The sequence below is a fragment of the Macaca fascicularis genome, chromosome 3 (genome assembly GCF_037993035.2).
Source record: "Macaca fascicularis isolate 582-1 chromosome 3, T2T-MFA8v1.1".
NCBI lineage: Eukaryota > Metazoa > Chordata > Mammalia > Primates > Cercopithecidae > Macaca > Macaca fascicularis.
In genome coordinates, this window is record NC_088377.1 from 18,806,692 (window position 1) to 18,818,739 (window position 12,048).

Here is a 12,048-nt window from a genome sequence, read left to right on the forward strand (position 1 = left end):
TGGGATATGTGAGATATTTTGATACAGTTACGTAATACATAATTATTACATCGGGGTAAATTAGGTCTCCATCACTTCAAACGTTCATCTTTTGTGTTTCAAACAATCCAATTATGCTCTTTTAGTTATTTTAAAATGTATAATTACATTATTTTTTTACTGTAGTCACTCTGTTGTGCTAGCAAATACTAGGTCTTATTCATTTTTCCTATTTGTGTGTGTGTGTGTGCATATTAACCATCCCCACTTCTCCCTACCTTTCTGCTAACTTTCCCAGTCTCTGGTAACCATCCTTCTACTCTCTATCTCCATGAGTTCACTTGTTTAAATTTTAGCTTCAGTAAATAAGTGAGAACAGGTGAAGTTTGTTTTTCTGTGCCTGGATTATTTCACTTAACATAATGACCTTCAGTTCTGTCCATGTTGGTGCAAATTACAGGATCTCATTCTCTTTATGGCTGAATAGTACTTGATTGTGTATATGTACCACATTTTCTTTTTTTTTTTTTTTTTTTTTTTGAGATGGAGTCTCGCTCTGTCGCCGTGCTGGAGTGCAGTGGCATGACCTCAGCCCACTGCAAGCTCCGCCTCCCGGGTTCCCGCCATTCTCCTGCCTCAGCCTCCCGAGTAGCTGGGACCACAGGCGCCCGCCACCTCGCCCGGCTAGTTTTTTGTATTTTTAGTAGAGACGGGGTTTCACGGTATTAGCCAGGATGGTCTCGATCTCCTGACCTCGTGATCCGCCCCTCTCGGCCTCCCAGAGTGCTGGGATTACAGGCTTGAGCCACCGCGCCCGGCCCACATTTTCTTTATCCACTCATCTGTTGATGGACACTTAGGTTGCTTCCAAATCTTGGCTCTTGTGAATGGTGTTGCAATAAACATGAGTGCAGGTATCTCTTGGATATATTGATTTTCTTTATTTGACTACACACCTAGCAGTGGGATAGGTTTTTGGTGGATTCTTTAGGTGTTTTCATATATAAGATCACATCATCTGCAAACAGGGAAAATTTGACTTCTTCGTTTTCTGTTTGGATGCCCTTTATTTCCTTCTCTTGTCTGACTGCTCTAGCTACAATTTGCAGAACCATGTTGATAACAATAGTGACGTTAGGCATCCTTGTCTTGTTCCAGATCTTAGCTAAAGGCTTTCAGTTTTCCCCCCATTCTATATGATACTAGTTATCAGTCTGTTGTATATGGCATTTATTATGTGAGACATATTTTTTCTATACCCACTTTTTAAAGAGTTTTTATCATAAAAATGTGTAGAATTTTATCAAATGCTTTTTCAGCATCAATTGAAATGATTGTATGGCTTTTGTCGTTCATTCTGTCAGTGTGATGTATCACATAGATTGATTTGTGTATATTCAACCATCCTTGCATCCCAGGGATCTATCTCACTTGGTCATGATGAATGACCTTTTTAGTATGTTGTTGAATTTGCCTTGCTAGTATGTTCTTGAGGATATTTGCATCAATATTCACCAGAGATATTGGCCTGTAATTTTCTTTTTTTGATGTGTCTTTTCTGGTTTAGGTATCAGGAGAATCCTGGCTTCATATAATGTATTTGGAAGTATTCCTTCCTCCTATATTTTTCAGAATAATTTGAATAAAGTTTCTTTATATTTGGACTCTGCTATTCTTGAACAATTGATTTTTTTTTTACTTGGATCTTTTATTTGCCTTTATTGTTAAGAAGTTATGTATATGTATCTTTAAATTATCATTAAGAGGTGACTTAATCAAACAATTTAGGGAATGAGACCTATTTTCTTCCTGAAGAATTTTTGGTGCTATATTACCTACTGTTCAAATCACCTTGTGGTTTCTTTTCACATTACTCTTCACTTGGATCATTTTCTCATTGTCCAACTTCTTTTTTGTTTACCTAGATTATGTGTATGTGAATGTGTGTGTGTGTGTGTGTATATATATATGTGTGTGTGTGTGTGTGTATATATATATATATTCAGAAGATACTTGTGGACACTAGAGCTTTGCAGCCTAAAATATTTTCTTTTTAAGTTTTAAAAAATTTAATCTAGAATTCTAGATTAAATCTGTTTTTTGTTTTTCCTGACATGCAATGGTACTAATGAAAACTCTGATGTCAATCTGATTCTCTTTTCTCTGTGTTTTTTTTTTTCTCTTGCAATATATTTTATTATTTTCTTTTGGTGTTTGGAATTCTGAAACTTCAGAATTCTCTCTCTGGCTTTCATTTTTTCTCGTAATCCATGATGTCCTTCAGTTTAAATATTCTTCTTATAGACTTGTTTTCTATTATTTCTGTAATTATTTATACTCACCATTTGTCTCTTTTCTTTCTTCTGGTTCTCCAGTAGGTGTATGTTGTACTTTCTTATCATTGGCATTTAATTTCCTAATATTTTCAATATCTAAGTGTTTTAAATTTTCTATTCTGGAATATTTCCTTGTCTTTATCATCCAAATTATTAATCAAGGACCACCTATTTTATTAAGTGTTCTTTTTGATTCTTTTAAAATTAATGTTGGCACTCATACTTTTCATTTCTAATAGTTCTTTTACGTTCTTTTATTGTTCTTTTATATGTCAGCCTGTTTTTATTTTAGAGATGCAATACATGCTTTAAATCTGAGTTTACTACCATGGATTAAACACATTATTCCAATTTTTTCATTATCTCTGTTGACATTTTATAACTTGAAGCTCAATGTGTCACTCACATCTGTGAATTAGCTTCTATGCTGATTGATCCCTTTGCCAGCACGGTTTGCTTTGCAGTTTTGTAGGTCTGTTGCCCTAAAGGCCCCCTCCTGTGAGGTCAGAAGCCTGATTGTGAGCCGGTCCAGTTGTCAGGCAAGCTTCTCTTTAGATTATGAGGCTGTAGGGCATGCAGGCTAGAAATACCATAGGGTGGAGGACTTAGTTCAGGGTGGTGTACTTTGATTAATTTTGTTTCAGGTAGAGCTGCTTTTCCCTTTCTCTCCTCAATAACTAGCTCCATTAAGGAGATTCAGAGCCATCTTCTTCTGTTTTCTCCTCCTCTCACCGACTGCAGCTGCCACTGTAAGACATTCAGGAAAATCTTCCGCTCAGATTAAAGGTGAGCTCTTCAGCTGGAGAAGCATCTATGCTCAGCTGCCCTGCACATGCTGAGGAGGGGGTAGAGACTGAATGACTAAGAAGCTTTGTAAATGAACCTTTACTTAAGTTCTCTCACGGTTGTCTCAAGCTCTTTCCTGATCTCTGTAACTAAAAACTCCACATTTAAAACCATTATTTTATTTTATTATTTTATTTATTTTTATTTTTATCACTGAGAAAAGTTTCAATCACCTGCAACCCTCATCCATGCATATGTTAAGATGCGATTCCTTTGATCTAGGTTATCCTTCCGTACAACTACACCCTTACTATTTTCTAAAGTCAACATTTCTTACCTTTTCATGGCATAAACTCTTTTCAACTTTTAGCACTTCCATGAATCTATTTACTTTTTTTTTGTAATATGCCTTTCTACTCATTTTAATAGTATATTGAAAAAAGATTGTTTTGTATGATATATTATAAAAGGAAAAGAAATATTTGATACATGTAATTTAATTATGGACACAATTTGCAGATGTTGACATCTGTGTATCAGACAGGTTGTTTTTTTGGGTTTTTTTGTTTGTTTGTTTTGTTTTTTTTGTGGTGGAAAGAGATGGTAATTGAAGAAAGTTTAACACATGGTGATTACTTCCAAACCTTTGGACCAAGTACGGGGAAATCAATGTAAGATAGAGTAATCCCATTAGGCCTGGTAAAAATAGGGAGGTATTATGCCCCAAGGCCTTAAGAGGCATTAAAGTGATAAGAAAGAATGGTTATTAGAAACCAACAGATAATGGATGAAAAGTTTGTCTTGTAGGAGCTGTGGCCTTTGGTAGGTGCATGAAATCAAAGGAAGGAAAGGAAGGAAAAGGGGAAATAAATATTTATCCCACTCTTTTCCCTTCCTCGGATCTTCTGATGACTCCCATTAACTGAACCCCACTGGGAGCCAAAGGGCAAGAGAGCTCACTAATGTCTTTTACACTGGTCATCCTGTGGGAACACAGGGCAGGGTAGAGGAAAATGAAGAGCAGATCTGGAGGGTCAAATGGGAAGTATGAAGCAGAGCTCACCTTCTGTACTAACTCTTGTATTTTGTCCAGATGGAGTGATACGTGCCGAACATACATTCCCAGCAGCTGGGTTGCTAGCAATGCAATGATCTGTTCATCTGAAACTTAAAACAAAGGTAGCACCAGTGTTCTCAGATGAAACTTAAAACAGAAGCTAGCACCAGCGTTCTCAGATAAGGTCGGAAAGTGAGGGAAAGAGAAAGTAAAAAATACTTACAATAACATTGTCCCACTGCGGTCCCATTTCTGATGATAGTTATGAGGGCTACGTTTGATAATTATAGCTTCCTTTCTCCACTACTCAGTCTTTGTTCTTTTACCTCTGCCAGCAGCTCAGATGAATGGAACTCTTTACTTGCTGAGTGATCCTAAATGATCTGGTTCCATGGTAGTCCCTATCTTTACTGTATTTCTATAGCTGACCAGGACCCTTAGGCAAGAAAGTACTGAGAAGTACCCCAGTACATCTGGGCTCCAGGCATAGGCCTTTTTGTCCCAATTGTGTAGCAGAAACCCAAGTTCATCTTGGGAATTGGAATCAGTCACTTCAGCCAATGAGTGACTTCATTCTCTTTTTGTGGGTTCAATCATATGGGTAGCCCTGAATGGCCAAGAAGAAGTCTTAGCTTGAAAATAAACAGACTGACTGTGTTCTCTGATGGAAGTATTTCTTTCTTAAGGAATATGACGCCAAACCCATTCAACCAAATGTTTTGGGGACTGGAAGTAAATATTTTTTTTTTCAGTGAGTTATTTTGGTGATGGTAGAATGGCTCTCGGACTCTTATTTTGGTTCCTTTTCCTACAAATTCTGGTAATGGGAGTGACGGCTCCAAATACTAAGAGCTAGTTTAAGTCATATAACATCCTATAGGACAAAATTTCAACCAGATTGCTCTCCATTTCTTGAGAATTTTAGTTTAGTTCTTAGTTGGCCATAACATTGTTATATCAAGCCAGCACCTTTTGGGTTTTGGTGCAACCCAATTTAAGACCAGTAATATTTATGGCTATAAACCCATTGTTATTTCCTTCACTTTAGAATAAGTCTCCTTTTAGGGGATGTTATTTGAGTTGGTGATGGACAAACTTCATAATGGAGACCCTTTTGGGGACAGAGCAGAGCAAAGTAGAGACTGCATGTGTAAGGGTAAATGGAATGTATTCTAGCACACAAGGAAGCTTTACTGGTTAGAAAGAGAAAGAAGAACAAGGAGGAAGAAGAGGAGGGAAAAGAAGAGGAGGAAGAAATATATTGGATTAAGGGTTGATCAGAAAATATCATTTTGTTAGGGGAAAGAGCAGATAGGTTAGCAGTAAGACAAATTCTTTTGACTTATTTTTTTTTTTTAACAATTAGAAAAAAAGACAATATGGGTTCCAGTTAAGAAGCAAACCTTAATGGAAAAAAATAATAATAGGTCAACTCTCCTAAACTTCTAAGACAACATGATAGTAACGTATCTAACATGAGAGCAATATGGTTGTTGTCCTAAAAATAGTTCTGTCAGATTGTTGTTGTCCAAGAAAGTAGTCCAAGAAATTTCCTTCAACTGTTGAAAGAATCTTCCATTCAGTCAACTGAGTACCTATCACGTGGCATATACTGCCCAATGCTCCTGGTATACAGGAATGAAATGCCCTTGTCCTCAAGAAGCCAACAGTCTGGTAGGTAAACAGACATGCAAACCAACATACATAATACAAAGTGTTCATTACTATGTCCAAGTTGTGGTGTGACCAAAGAGGGAAAAAATTAGCTCAAGGTGCTGGGATGGAAAGGGAGAAAGGTCATGTGGTGAGTTCAGGACAAGTTGTATATAATATTTGACTATTGGGGGCAAAAAGGTATTATATAAACAATAAAGGGAGAAAAAAATTACAAGCCAAGATAAAAGCAACTGGAGTCAAGAGAGAGATGAAATATTCAGGCCAGCAGTTCAGTATGACCAACATAGATAATGAGAGAAAGAAAAAAAGGGAACAGGCTGTGGAGGAGGGAGAAGGCAGGAGGCTCATATAAATTGTCCTTGTTACTTCCTTCACTATTATGTACAAATGACTGGGATCTGAATGTTCTTAAAATCAATATCTATGACAATCAGAAAAGCCAGATATATATCTTCCCTCTCATTATGTGTTATAGTGAAAATAACATTCTGGTTCTTGCAATAGTTATTATGTTTATACTCAGGGACCTATTGTTTAAAATAATGTGTCGTAAGGCCCTTAAAAATTATTAGTTGAGTCATTTGGTTTGCTAAAAGCTCAATCATATTATATTCTTAAAAGCATAAATTTGTCTGTTATATTAATCACTGATAAAAGTTATTACGTTGTTTTTCAAATTGATTACAAATATTTCAGATATATAGCAAATATGAAATTACCTAATATTTGACTGGGCTATTTGTTAGTAATAGCATGAATCTAAAATAACATGTAGAATACCTAAAAGATTTGAGGCAGAGAAAATCTGGAAAATGGTGTGAGAGTTTGAATCTATTTCTAGATTTCTTTATCAAAGTCTTCAAGAACATGTAAGTATTGCTGTGAAATTATGAGGGTATTTCTATATTAGGAATGTTTAATGTAATTCACTTCTTACCATGATTTTAAATTTTTATTTCATGTAAGATTTTAAAAAGCAAAGCCAAAATGCTTTTGTGACTAGAATGTTACTGACTATGTGAAAAATAACTAAGCAGTTAATATTAAAAAGGTACTTGAAGTTCTTAGAATTTACATTTATCTCTGGCATATTTAACCTAGTCAATATGACTTGCCTATTGTGAATTTTAGCTTTGATTAATGCATTACTAAGTTTAGTGATGCTTTCTGGCTTCTATTTATAAAATTGCAATATATGGCAAAGATGAACACACAATTTACACAAAGCACTTTATTAAGTTTTGAAGAATTCCATTATATTGTTGCAAGATTTCCACCAACTACTATCTATCTTCTATGTCAAATACTTTGGATCACTGAAGACAAAACTAAGACGTGTCATTTTTGGAGAGACATGTGAAGACTGTTCATAATTTTTTCATGTTTTCATTATAAGAGTGTGAGCAGAGTCCCCAGGGCCTGAGGCTAGGATATTTGGCCATGCTTACATTCTCCAAGAGAGCTTGAGAACAAACAGTTCAAGTGCAGACATGACATATTCCTAAACTTTATTTGGCAAGGTTGCAGAAATGTTTTTAGCAACTGCCATATTATTTAGTTTTTATTTTTTTCTGACACCATTGTTGGCAAAATATGCCTACATAACTGTTCCTATTTTCCTGTTGTAATGTCTTACATGTGAAAATATATTTTGTACAGACACAGAGCATATTTTAATCTATAAGGAAAAGCTGTAAACATGACCCTAGACTAAAGTTGTGGATTGAGTTTTCTTTTCTTCTGACACTCTAGTGCCTGAACTAACAGAGTTCAAAACATTGTAACATATAGCATTTGTGTACATATTTATGCACACATACATACACACACTCTGTCTCTCTCTCACACACACATACACAGACAAGAATTCACATATTTGCATACACAGTTAATGAACTTCACTTTCAAATGTCTGCATCAAATCAAAAGAGGGAACAAAGCTTGACTGTGAAATTATGAACATCAGGGGTAATTCTCATGAAGTAGAATGCTTTTCTAAGCCAGTTGTCCATTCAGCACCTTCCAAATTTAGATATTCTGTATAAGCAGTTTATGTTTTCCTTTTCCTTGTAATGTCTGCTCTTCGTTTCCTTTAGTGATTTTAAAGACAGAGCCAATGTGACATTAGCTTCTTTTTATGAGTTTCTCCTCAGCCATTCCTTTTCACTCTGTACCATGCACGCCGCTTGATCTGGATGGGTTTTTTTTATTTTTTATTTTTTTTCTGGAAGAAGTTGAAGTATTTATTCTTTTTTTAAAAAGTAGAAATAAGAGTTTTCTCCAAAAATATTTGATCATCAGTTGTACCCTGGGAAAAGGCACTATATAACCATTTAGAACATCCTCATCTGATATATGAGCAACATAATCCTGGCAGAGGATTAATTCTCTATCCATAAAGTTTTGTCTAAGAATACTTGTGTATTCCAATAATATGCAAAATTATAACCCCTCAAATTGTACTAAAATATTATTTTAAATAAAATCTATGAATTGTATTCTTTTTCTGATTAAAATTTCAAGCTTTAGATCTACTTCTTTTCTAATTAAAAATATTATGACATATTATCAGTATAATGAAACCTCAAATAACCAATATTAAATAACCATACACATTAGCTGACACAAAAGTGATTTTTAGAAGTACATGTGGGAGAGTTACGTATAACAACAAATTAACACGTTTCTATTTAAAAGTATTTTAACATCTGGACACTACAGCAATGTCAAGGTAAAACTTCAATATATTTCAGTATCTTTAACAGCGCTGTAATATAATGGAGTACAAGTAATTTCAATGCTACTAATAGGAATTTAATATAATGACAGCCATGATTGGTGAAGAAAAGAGACCTAAGAAATGACATTTCTGGATTTCTTCTGGGACCACTAGAGTATTGACTCACAGGTCTGTCCATTTGCTGCCAGGGTGGAATTTGTGAATTCAATATCGGCTTTATAAATGCTTTCAACAGAGACACTAGTAGAGATGGGTGTGTGTGTGAGTGTCTGTGTGTGGTATCACCTCTTTGTAGGTGCCCCACATTAAAGCAAGAGCATAGTATAAGGAGAGCTACTCTCTCTGACTCCCATGTCGCTGCCTTCTGGCTGAGTTGGAGGGCTGGTGGCAATGAAGAGCATCTGGATGTGCTTCATTGACTTCTGGAATATTCAGCCTCAGTCCTCTCAGTGTCACAGTTCCAAGAGTGAAGCAAGGACTTTGAAGGATGTCTGGCAGGACTTTGGATAAGTTACATAATGCAGTATGGGTTGTTTTTGTCTTTCAAGCAAAAACGTTTAGTGAGATTTTTGTCAATTATTTGTTATCTGTGCAAACTTGAGCTTTTGCCCCACTCCTGGCTGCTGATTTGGTCCTATGAATTGTCCTAACCATGCCATGGGGCACTGAGCATTCATTTATGTTCAGTATCTGGACCTACTCTATAAAACTTTGTCTCTCTCAGGGGCCAGAGAAATATGTTTGCTCCTAGCCCAGCACCTAGGGAAGCCCTTTACTTAATTGGATATGTGCTGGAGTCTGGCTCCATCAGCGATCATTTGGGCATTTATTTTTAAGGGTCAACTTTTAAAACAGACACAAAGATTACATAAATGTGGAGTTTATGATAACTGAAAAGTAGTACTTCCACTAAAGAGTGATTAGATAATCATGTATGTTGTGTTCATACATTTTACATATTTCACATACTGTAATTAATTAAGAGACTGGACAAAGCCATTTTTTATTCTTTTTTTTTTTTTTTTTTTTTTTTGAGACAGGGTTTCATTCTGTTGCCCATGGGGTGATCATAGCTCACTGCAGCCTCAACCTCTTGGGCTAGGGAGGTAGTGATCTGGCAGTGATCCTCCCACCAGATTACCTCCTCGTTCCTGATTACCTGGGACTAAAGACGCACAACCACCATGCCCAGCTAATTTTTGTAGAGACTGGGCTTCCCTGTATTGATCAGGCTGGTCTCAAATTCCCTGGCTTAAGCTGTCTATCTACCTCAGCCTCCCAAAGTGCTGGGATTACAGGCATGAGCCACTATGCCTGGCCCATTCTCTATAGCAATCAATCCAACATTGGAAGAATGCTATTTCTTGCTTGAAACAATCCTGATTATCTATATCTATAATCTAGACAGATACATTTTTTGTATCTTAAAATTTTTGATATTGAAAAATTAACTTTTATAAATTATATTTAATATGTCTAAATATGACTTTAAATGTACAAATAAGACAAGTGATAACAACATATAAAACTTGCTATGTTTTATATGTATGTACTACTTACTTAAAATCTACTACTTACTAGATGTTTTTGAGTCAATTTTACTTATACTAATTTGTTTAATCCTCACAACAACCATATGACATAGGCACCATTGTTATCTATGCTTTACTATTGAGTATTTGAGGTATAGAAAGATTATGTGAACTTCCCAAATTGCACAATTAATGAGCTATAGAGCAAAAGTTCCGAACCAGGTTGTTTAGTACCAGTGTTGATGTTTTTAATGACTGTGCTACAATGTCTCACCACAGAATGAGCGCTAACATAAAACAGAAAATTCAGTACTTGGTAAAAAATAAATAAAATAGATAAAGTCATTAATATTGGTTCTGTCCAAGTTTGACCTTTGAATGATTTGAGCTATGTCACTGTCTCTCTCACACACACACAGATGTAATGTGGTTCTTAATTATGCAAACAACCTCAAGCATTGCTAATTATATAGGAAAATAAATTTAGAAAGTAAGACATACTTTGAAATATAAAGTACTTGATATTTGAAAAAGGTGATTGACAATGTTATAAAAGGTAAAAGTAAATAATATATTTTTTTACTTATTGGTTAATTAATGACTAAAGCAATCTAATTCCTATGCACATACTACTGTAGTTAGTTGAGTACTTTCAAAGTTGTTCAAACATAGTGGCAAGTGTCCAAAATGTTCATCATCTTTTAAACTTGATTCACATGTTGCTGCTTATAGAAGAATACATGTTTCTTAAGAAATCTGAAGTAAGTTGGTATTCTTTAATGTGTCAAGTTTAATTTTCTGCATCAAACATAGCTTGAAAATTTTAAAAGCACCTCATATTAGAAATTAAGACCTAAACACCAGAAGATATTAAATTCAATACTCTGTGGTGTTTCATTTATTTGTAATAGACATCAGGCCATTTTTATGACTTCAGAGTATCACCTTAGCCCAATGTTCCTTTTTAAAGAAGAAACTTCCCCTTTGTTATTGCAAGGATAAGCAGTTTCTGAGCTACGTTCTTGGCTGACATACATCTAGGAATAATAGAGGTACATTTCTGGAAACAAATACAGTACTCAGACTTTATGCTATTTTGATATTATTTTGCATTTCATAGATAAAAATTATTTTAAAAACTCATGAAATATATGTATACAAGATAATAAATATGTACATGAAATTAAGGAAGAATAATAAAATGAATTTTATTTCCAATTCAGAAATAAAATTGCAAATGTATTGTGTTAGTTTTTGTGTTGTCAACTTTACTTATACCCAGTATATTCTGTGATTTCTATCTTGGCTCAATATTCACCATTTTAAAATTCAGTCATTTTTGCATATGAATGAACTTCATTTACTTTTACTGGTAAGTGGTACTTGTGTGGTTATGCCACAGCTGATTTTGTTGAAATATAATGCAGTGTTTATAGTTACTGGATTTTATTAAATAAAATCTGTGACAAATGTTCTTATCATTACCTCTGAATACAAATGTATAAGAATTTGTTTTGGATATGTCTTTGTACCCATGAGTGAACTGCTTAGCATGGCAAATAACCCAATGTAGTAATACATATTACTTTTTCAAAATAGTGTTAATAATTTATATTTACATTAACTGTGGGCAAGAGTTCTTGTTGCTCCACACTCTGGTCAAAATTAGGTATTAGAAGATGTCTTTTAAAAAAATTTGTTAAACTGTAAACTAGTTTCTCTTTGAGATTACAACTTTGTTTACCTGATTAGTAGTGACATTATTATTTTTCATGTGCTTCTTGGTAAGATTTATTCACCTGTTCCAATCAAAGGTTTCCCATGAAAGATTGAGCCAGAGGTCAAAGGTTACTCCAGGGTACTGGGTTAGGTCCTGTGATATCTTCAACATGGAAGTCCCAAACCACCAATAAAATGTTCATAGCAGGCGCTATGAAGTTG